We start from the raw sequence: 10,062 nt of genomic DNA, 5'->3' as shown, positions 1-10,062 counted from the left end.
CTTAAGGTAAGTTGTGAAGAACCACCCTCCTCCTTTAATTGATGCTTAAATCATGCTTAGTGGTAGTATAAGATGCAAATTTATGGATTAAATCTTGAGTTTTGGTTGAATTGGTGAAGTTTTATTATTTTTGGGGATTTTTCTGTTTTACTATAAGCATGATTATGTGGCTATGTTTGATGATTGGAAATGATGTTTAAGGACTCTATGAGGTGGGAAAAGTGATTAATTGCAACCAATTTCTGTTTTGGACCAAAAATTGAAAAGTGAGGGTTTTGTGATGAACATTCTGTCCGAATTTTTAGGTCCTAGATAGAGGCCGAATTGGACTTATCTCAAAACATGAAAGTTGTAGGGAATGACATTTTAGAGGTGCCTGCAAAATTTCAGGGCATTTGGAGTAGTGTAGAGTGAGTTATGTCGTTTTTACTGTTGCTGTTCTGGGTGATCAGTATGTGCGAACTGCACTTGTAATTGGCCATTTTGACTGGAATTGGTTTGGATTTTGTTGTTGGTGTCTTCTGATGAAATGTAGCTTGATGCCTCAGCTATCATATGCCTTTGGAATCAATGCATTTGGACCTGTGTAGACTGAGTTGGACGAATTACAGCATTGTGTGATTTGGGAACCTGCAATTACGATTCTGGTTTGGTATTCTGCATATTTGACCTAGTTGTGCTAGGATTTGGACTGAGTGACCTTGTACATTGTTTTAGCCCTGGTTCTTAGCTTCGAAACGGTGGGTCTTGGACCTCCATCCGATACTCGTAGTACCTTTGGTGCCATTACCGCAAAAGGACCTCAAAACTGTTTTCTGGTTTTGAGCAATTGTGGTTAATTGCTATGTGATTGGGTTTGATTGTAGGATGGAAAGGATGACCTTAAGTTTCATGTGAAAGGCTTGGACTTGAATGATGGAATTGGCTATATTGGACGAGGATTGTGAGCCGTGGAGGTGAGTGACCTCAAACTGTTTCCAAATTTACATATGAACCGTTTCTTACATTATTTACTTTTGAACTGTTTCCAAAGTTACTTTTGAAATGTTTTCTTGCATATCATGTGTGCTGGCATTTGAGTGTGCCTTGTTTGCTATATTTCTTGACTTCATGACTTGTATTTTGGTTGATAACGTGTTAAGCGCTTATAATGATTTCCAAAACGAGTTTTCGAGGCGAGTGTGTACTTTATCGTACTCGACCTCGATAAATGTGAAATTTTCGATTGAAATGTTACTTGCGCATGAATGTAAGCCTTTTGGGCTGAACTGGCCATTGCTCCTTGTTACCGGTCGTCTTGAGCCAGAAGCGGACTCGGTCAGGCGATCAGGAACTTGGGTGAACGTTTGGTATACTCGAGTATTACCTATGTAGGTTGGTGGAGCCTGGCCAAAAGCCAGGGACGGGGTGAACGAAATGAAATGAATGACCAAATGAGCGAGGAAATGTCAGGAGAATGAATGTATCCTTTCATGAATGTTACTATCGCTTTCCATTGTAAATGTTTCTTGAATTATTGATAATCCATATTTACTGTTTTGCAAATGATGTAGTTGTTTCCGGATTTATCATTTAATTTATGACATCATTGCTATATGACATCATTGAAATGAACTATTGTGAAACCGATTTGATTAATGATTTTCTGGTTACTCGCTGAGCTTTTAGCTCACCCCAAAAACTATTTATTCCCCTCCACAGGGCTCGTGGCGAAGGAAGGACTTGTAGTACTTGTGCACGTGTATGGATGGCCTAAACTTTGTACAATTTTGGATTTGGAATTATTTTATGTATATTTGGGATTAGTTTCCGCTGCATTTGTGACATGTAATTATTGGAGACGGATGTGTATTTGTGGACTAGTTGATGTATATTTGATTTTTATATTGTAATTTAATTGAGGACTGTAGTGAACGACTGAGTCCCGGCGAGAGCTGGGCAGGCGGCCCGCCGAACCCTCTGGTTCGCCTTAGGGGGAGGTGGGGCTGTCACATATACTATTATCTATGGATTTTGTGCTCGATAGGAGGTTGATCGGTGGACAGAGATTGACGTAAAATGGTGATCTACGAACATTGTTTATTGCTACATGTAAGGATCGAAGACAACCTAAGAGGGGGGGTGAATTAGGCTTTCAAAGAACTGCTAAAATATAGTCCACTTTTTTCACAGATTACCTTTCTTTTCTCAAATACCTCCCATTGAACGAGATAGCACAAGAGCACAGATATTCGTGAGATGAAGAGAAGAATAGTTTATGTAGAAAAGCAGTAAATGAAAGTAAAGAAACAAACCAGGCTTCAAACACAACTGAGGTTTGAACACCACCTTTATATACCAAGTTACTTCAAGTTGAACAAACTTGCAACCAATCTTTTGTGTACAAGGAAGGGATCACTTCCTTCTTGCCCCAAACCACACTTGGTCAAGTAAGGAAGTTTTACAAACACTCGCAAACCCTCACTATGCTACACTATTGAAGAAGCTGTGTCACACTTGAAAAACTACACGAAGATTGCACAAACAAAGAGTACAAATGTTCATTTTGAGTATTCTAGCACTTGAATCACTCACAATCTGATGTAGTCTTGTTGTTCAAAGTTATCTTGAAGTGGTTGACTTTGTTCTATTTATAAGAGACCAGAGAATTCTTCAATTAATGCTGTCAACGGGTAGAAGGCAACTAAAGAGTCAACTAGCCGTTGGTGCTGTCGGACGTCCGATACTTGGTATTTATGCGTCCGAGGGTAGGATGCATTCTTGGACTTTCTTCTTCAATTCCTTCGGACGGCCGATGCATCCTGAGTGATTCGTCCGAAGAGCAGCAATACTTGTCGGACGTCCGATACACAGTTGTTGAGCATCCGATCTTGATCAGTAAACATGTAACTCCTGGCTTGTCTTCTTCGGACGTCCGAGTCTGAGTTCTTTATCCGTCCGAAGATACTCAAAGAATGTCGGAAGTCCGATACTCTCCTTTTGTGCGTCCGACATCATCCTCAGCAGACTTCTTCCTTTTTAATCTTCTTTTTCTACTTTAAATCCACAGACCTGTTTGGTTCATTTCTGAAAAGGATCTCTTCAAAAGGTATTAGAAACATCCAATTGTTTTGTAATCATCAAAAGATATGAGTTGAGATAAACAATCTCCCCCTTTTTGATGATGACAAAACAATTGGATAGAGCAAAATATAATAGCTCCCCCTAGCGAAGTGCATGAGTAGTATACAGGAAAGAAACGCAATCCACATCAGTGCTGATCCAACTTAACTCCCCCTGAGACTGACTCCCCCTAACTAGTTACTCTATACCATCAGTGTTAAACCAAAACCAATTCCAATATACCAATTCTCCCCCTTTTTGTCATCACAAGATTTCGAAGCAGTTTTGGTACCAGCAATGCATCTCATTAGAAACAAAATCATTTACAATGTACATCTCAGTTTGGAATCAATCATTGAGCAGATATCAATCAGAAACATTCATTCAATCAGCAAATTGCACAAACACATAACCAATTATATCACCCAAAAAAAACATTCATAACAAAATACTTAGTTATAACATTCATAAGCAGTAAAGAAAATATCCAGTTGTACAGACCATGTGTCCAGCACTTAATACAAAAGTGCAATGCAAAAGATAAACTATAGTCCTAGATAAAGGTGCAATGACTTAGTAGTGCCTAGATGGTGATTTTAGATGATCCAGGCCTTCTCCTTGCCAGACGATACTGTGCAGGATCCTCTTCTTCTTCAGTTTCTTCATCACCATCTTCATCTGATTCCTCAGTTGCTGGAGCCTTGCCTTTATCCTTGGGTTGAGAACTAGAAGCTCGTGTAGTCTCAGCACCAGTAGTTGGTCCTGTGGGCTCAGCTCTTGGCTCATTTACATTGCTCTCAGGTATTGGAGGGACAAGAAGGTTTCTTTTTTCAATGAAGGAGGATTTTTGGTCAGAAGTCATGGTCATCATGAGACCTTCTTCAACAAGCAAGACATGCTGCTTGAGGTCTTCAAGTAAGGAAATGACTTCAGAATTGGATGCAAAGGATCTGCTAGCAGACTTCCTAGGATGAATGGTGAAAGGAGAGACAAGGTGTGACTGATCACGAGGAGTCCTAGGAGTGACAGGGGTTTCATGAAGATTCTTCCTTCTAGACTCAGCAACAGTTTCCTTATAGCACCAATGGCCTTCAAAAAATTTTAAGTTCTTTCGTTCAAAATAAGCTTTTGAGAAGACGGATGAAGCACTGTCTTTGGGAGATTTTCCAGAGAAAGAAATTTCAAAATGGGCAAAAATAAGGGTCAGAAATCTGCCATAAGAGAGCTTCCTACGGCTGTCAGTGCTAATTTTGAGCAAAAACTTGCACATTACAAATCCAAAGTCAATGCGAATTTTTTCAACAAAGCAGTAGAACAGATAGAGTTCCATTTTGTTTGCATCTGTTTTGTGGCCATTAGTTGGCACTAACAGATTTGAAATGATGGTGAAGATGATCAAGTTCTGAGGACTAAGATCATCCAGTCTTGCCTCAGCAGGAGTATTGAATGTGGTTTGAAAATAGGTCATGAGTTTAGCATTGTAAAAATGATGATAGGCAGAAGGAAATTCCTCATACGAAAAGAAATTGGCAATTTTTCCTTTGAAACCAGTTTCAATACTAGTTTTCAGAATAGAATTCACAATGTCAGGAGTTAACATGATGTCTACAGAGTTGACCCTAGAGATGAGTTCAGTGTGTAATCTACCGTTTCTAAGATTAGCAAAGAATTGATGAAGCATGTCAGGATAAAAAACATTAGGAATGGTCAGAAGATGAGTCCATTTCTGGAATTCAAATAGTTTGATGACAGGTTCAAGATCAAGCTTACGAAATTCAAAGGGAATGATGAGCCTTTGGGTGATGAACCCTTTTTGAGAGACTAGCTCAAATCTATCTCTGGCTTCATCATCGATGAACTTTGGTAGAGGAACAGGTTCAGGTTCAGGCTGAGATACTGGATTCTTCCCAGAACGTGTCCTTTTTGAGGTTTGGGTGACAGATGCACCAACATTTTGAGTCTCAGTCCTTGTCCTTGGAGACTTCCTGATGGAAGGTTCAGGTGTTGGCTGACTCTCAGTAGTGTTTTCTTCATTCTGCTGATCAACAGAGGGATCAGCAGATTGCTTTTCCTTGGATTGGGGAGTTCTCTTCCCCTTTGCAGTCCTTTTTCTTTTACTAGAAGACCTTATGGCAGTTTCATCACCTTGGGTAGCCTGCTCTGGTTCCTCATTTCCACCAGCAATGTTCCCTTCAGAGATCTGCCCTTCCGTTTGTTCATCAGATGATTCAGCAGTTGGAGTAACCAATTTTCTTCGAGCAGTCTGCTTCACTTTGCCACCACGGGTCATTTTTTTCTTTTTAGGTGTCACAGGAGGTGGATCAACAATTTCAATGTCTTCATCCCTAAGCTTAAAAGACCGTCCGGCACTAGTAGATCCTCCCCTAATTCTAACCATGATGCAATGTGGATATGATTTTTGATGCAGAATGTTGTGTATAGAGGAAAAAATAGAAAAAGCCAACAAGAGTGCACTAAAATGCCGCAAAGAGAAGGTTATATGAAGTTAGGGTTCCGTGAGTAAATTGGGAATTTTGGGGTAGTTGGGTGTTAGGAGTGCTTTTTATGAGTGGTTAATGAGCAGGAGAGGTGTAATAGAGGTGGTTGAGTCAATTTCTCGGAACTTGGTTTGAGGAGGGAGGAATTTGAATTTCAAATTTTAGAGAAACTGAAGGGTCGCGTCCGAGACTTATGGAGGAAAATGAATTAAGAAGAATGGGTAACTGCCTTATAGGACACATTTTTTTGAGTGTCGGACGTCCGAACAAAGTGATGCGTCCGACACAACCGTCCGAACCAGGGTTTTTCTGGAACTTGGATGAAGAACACTGTCGGATGTCCGTTCCAATTTATCGGACGTCCGATAAAGATTGACTAGAAATAAGACTTAGAGCATTTTTTCTGAAACTCCCAATTTTGTCCTCAAGGACACAAATTGATCTAACGGAAGAGCTTTTGTGAGGATATCAGCGATCTGTTCTTTAGAACAAACAAACTCAATACGGATTACCCCCTTTGAAACAAGATCGCGAATGAAATGATGCTTTATATCAATGTGCTTAGTCCTAGAGTGTTGAATGGGATTTTTTGTTAGATTGATTGCACTAGTGTTGTCACAGTACATGGGTACACATTCATATACTAAACCGAAATCATTTAATGTGTTTTTCATCCATAGCAATTGAGCACAGCAAGCACCAGCAGCAACATATTCAGCTTCAGTAGTGGACAGTGAGATAGCATTTTTTTTTTTACTAAACCAAGAGACCAAGCAATTTCCAAGAAAGTTGCATATGCCAGTAGTACTTTTTCTATCTATTTTACAGCCACCAAAGTCAGCATCAGAGAATCCACACAAAGGAAATTCATGACATTTTGGATACCACAAGCCATAATTTAAGGTTCCTTTAAGATATCTTAAGATTCTTTTTACCGCATTCAAGTGTGATTCCTTTGGACAGGATTGAAAACGAGCACATAAACACACAGCAAACATAATGTCAGGCCTACTAGCAGTTAAATAAAGTAAACTTCCAATCATACCTCTGTACTTCTTCTCCTCAACTTTTGTACCTTCTTCATCCTTGTCAAGTTTGGTAGATGTGCACATAGGTGTCCCAACAGGCTTTGAATCCTCCATTCCGAATCTTTTCAGCAACTCCTTGGTGTATTTTGTTTGATTTATAAATGTTCCATCTTGGGTTTGAGTCACTTGGAGTCCAAGGAAGAAGTTCAGTTCTCCCATCATGCTCATTTCAAATTCTTTTTGCATGATGATGGAAAAGTCCTTGCACAATTTTTCATTAGTAGCACCAAATATGATATCATCCACATATATTTGCACAATCAAAAGATCTCGTGAGCTTTGTTTTGTAAAAAGTGTAGTGTCTACAATGCCTCTTTTAAAACCATTTTCAATCAAAAATCCACTTAGACATTCATACCATGCTCTAGGAGCTTGCTTTAATCCATATAAAGCTTTTGATATTTTAAACACGTGATCTGGATAAAATTCATTTTCAAAACCAGGAGGTTGGTCAACATAGACTTCTTGATCTATAAATCCATTTAAGAAGGCACTCTTAACATCCATTTGAAATAATTTGAAATTCTTGAAACATGCAAATGCTAAAAACATTCTTATGGATTCCAGTCTGGCTACTGGTGCAAAAGACTCGTCAAAGTCTATTCCCTCTTCTTGAGTGTATCCCTTAGCCACCAGTCTCGCCTTATTTCTAACAATCTCCCCTTTATCATTCATTTTGTTTCTAAAAATCCATTTAGTGCCAATGATAGGATGGCTTTGTGGTCTAGCAACCAGGGTCCAAACTTTGTTTCTTTCAAATTGGATTAACTCTTCTTCCATAGCTAAAATCCAGTGCTCATCATTCAATGCATCAGCAACATTTTTGGGTTCAATATGTGATACAAAAGCAAGATTGTCTACCAGGTGACTAGAGGAACGAGTCCTGACCTTTTCAGAAGGATCACCAATTATAAGTTCCCTGGGATGATTATGAGCAAATTTCCAGGCTCTTGGAAGATCATTAGAAGTAGTGGTATCTCTATTATTTACTTCTTCAGCTGGATCGACCTGAGCATCAGTATCCTTTGAGTCAGTTTCTGGTGAGGCAGAGTCATGATCATTGACTGCTAGCTTCTTCAGTTCTTCTTGAACACCTGTGTCATTATCTTCACCACAACTCATAGAGATGTCACCATTAGATTCATCAAAAGTAATGTGTATAGCCTCTTCTATAATCAATGTTCTACGATTATAAACTCTGAAACCTCTTTTGTTTTCACAATATCCCAAGAAAATTCCCTCATCAGATTTCTGGTCAAACTTTCCAAGATGTTCCTTGATATTCAAAATGAAACATTTACAACCAAATACTTTGAAATAACCGACAACAGGCTTTTTGTCATTCATGAGCTCATAGGAAGTTTTGTTCAAAATTGGTCTTAGAAGAACTCTATTCATGGTATAACAAGCTGTGTTTATGGCTTCAGCCCAAAAATATTTTGGTAAATTGCATTCACTAAGCATGGTTCTAGCAGTCTCTTGGAGAGTTCTATTTTTTCTTTCTACAACTCCATTTTGTTGAGGGACTCTAGCAATAGAGAATTCATGAGTAATACCATTATGATCACAAAATTCTGGAAAACCACAGAACTTGAATTCTGTCCCATTATCACTTCTAATTCTGACAATTTTCAAGCCAAGCAGATTTTGTACTTTAGCAAATAATGAGGTTAAATTCTTAAAGACATCATCTTTATGAGCAAGGAATATCACCCAAGTATATCTGGAATAGTCATCAACAATCACAAAACAGTATCTCTTACCACCAAGGCTTGCAGTCTGTGTAGGACCAAACAGATCAAGGTGCAGAAGTTCAAGTGATTTTGAAGTAGAAACACATTTCTTTGGTTTAAAAGAAACCTTGACTTGTTTTCCAAATTGGCAAGCATCACAAATTCTGTCTTTTTCAAATCTAATTTTTGGAAGACCTCTAACAAGCTCCTTTTTAGAAATTTATTTCAGCAAATCCATATTGAAGTGACACAACCTTCTATGCCACAACCATGGGTCCTCATTTGCTACTTTGAGACATTTGAGATAAGAGGAGTCAATTTTTTCAAGGAAAACTACATAGACATCATTAACTCTTTTTCCTTTGAAAACAATGTTGAATTTTGAGTGAAATATGAGACATTCAAACTTTTTGAACAATACAAACAGATTCCTGTCACACAATTGGCTAACACTTAACAGATTGTAGCTCAAATTGTCAATAAGAAGAACATTTTGGATAAAAGTTTGATCATTCTTACCAACATCGCCAATACCAATAGTCTTGGCTTTGTTATCATCTCCAAACGTTACCTTTCCACTTGTTTTTTGCTTGAGTTTAATGAATTGTGATGCATCACCAGTCATATGTCTTGAGCATCCACTATCAATGAACCATTTTGTTTTTTTAGCAGTGTTATCCTGGTTTACCTACACACAAACCCACAAGATAATACTTGGTACCCTTTATATATTGGGTCCTTGAGAGTTAGTCTTATGTTTAACTACCCACATGCATCTCATGCCATTCCTCATATTTTTCTTAACATGACAGTTGCTATTCATGTGACCAGATTGACAGCAAAAGTTGCATACTAACATTGGATTAATCAAATGAACAGGTTTAATGAATCTGACTTGCTTTCTTCTGTGGATAGCAAACTCATTTGTATTATGGTTCAGTCTTATTTGATGAGTATAAGGCACAGTGTTATTCTTTTGAAGATGGTTCTGTTTCAAATGATGTAACAATTGACATAAGTCATCCATCCTTTTTCTTAAGCTGCATTGCTCACTCCTGAGTATGTCACAGTAATTTTTCTTTTTGTAAAGTCCAGCAAGCACATCAGACTCAGTCCTTTTCAGGTTGTCATTTTCATACTTAAGACATTTGTTTTGTCGAAAAAGATTTGCATTGTCTTGTATTAAAAAGCTAATTTTCTGCTTCAGTTCCTTGTTTTTAACATAGGATTCTTTCAATCTGTTATGCATTTTTTCTAAAAAAGAATTAACATCATCATCAGATTCACTATCACTATCGGTTTGAGAGTTGTATTGTGTTACCTCTTCATCTCCAATAGCCATGAAAGCCACTTGAGCAGATTCCTCTTCTTCTTCAACTTCGCCTTCTGAGTTGCAATCATTCCAGGTAATTTGAAAATTGTTGAACTTTGGTTTTCGTTCAATCTTGTTTTCCTTCTTTTTCTTCATTGGACACTCATTTGCATCATGCCCAGATTGGCCACATTCAAAACATTTGTCGTTTTGCTTCTTGTTGAACTCTAGTTTCCCTCTGTTTCTGAAGTCATTAGTCTGATTCTGGAAGGAATTGTTGGATCCGCCTTTCCTGAATCTTCTCTTATTGAGAAATTTTTTGAATCCTC

The sequence above is a fragment of the Coffea arabica genome, chromosome 2e, assembly GCF_036785885.1.
Source record: "Coffea arabica cultivar ET-39 chromosome 2e, Coffea Arabica ET-39 HiFi, whole genome shotgun sequence".
Taxonomy (NCBI): Eukaryota; Viridiplantae; Streptophyta; class Magnoliopsida; order Gentianales; family Rubiaceae; genus Coffea; species Coffea arabica.
This window is presented reverse-complemented; position numbering follows the sequence as displayed.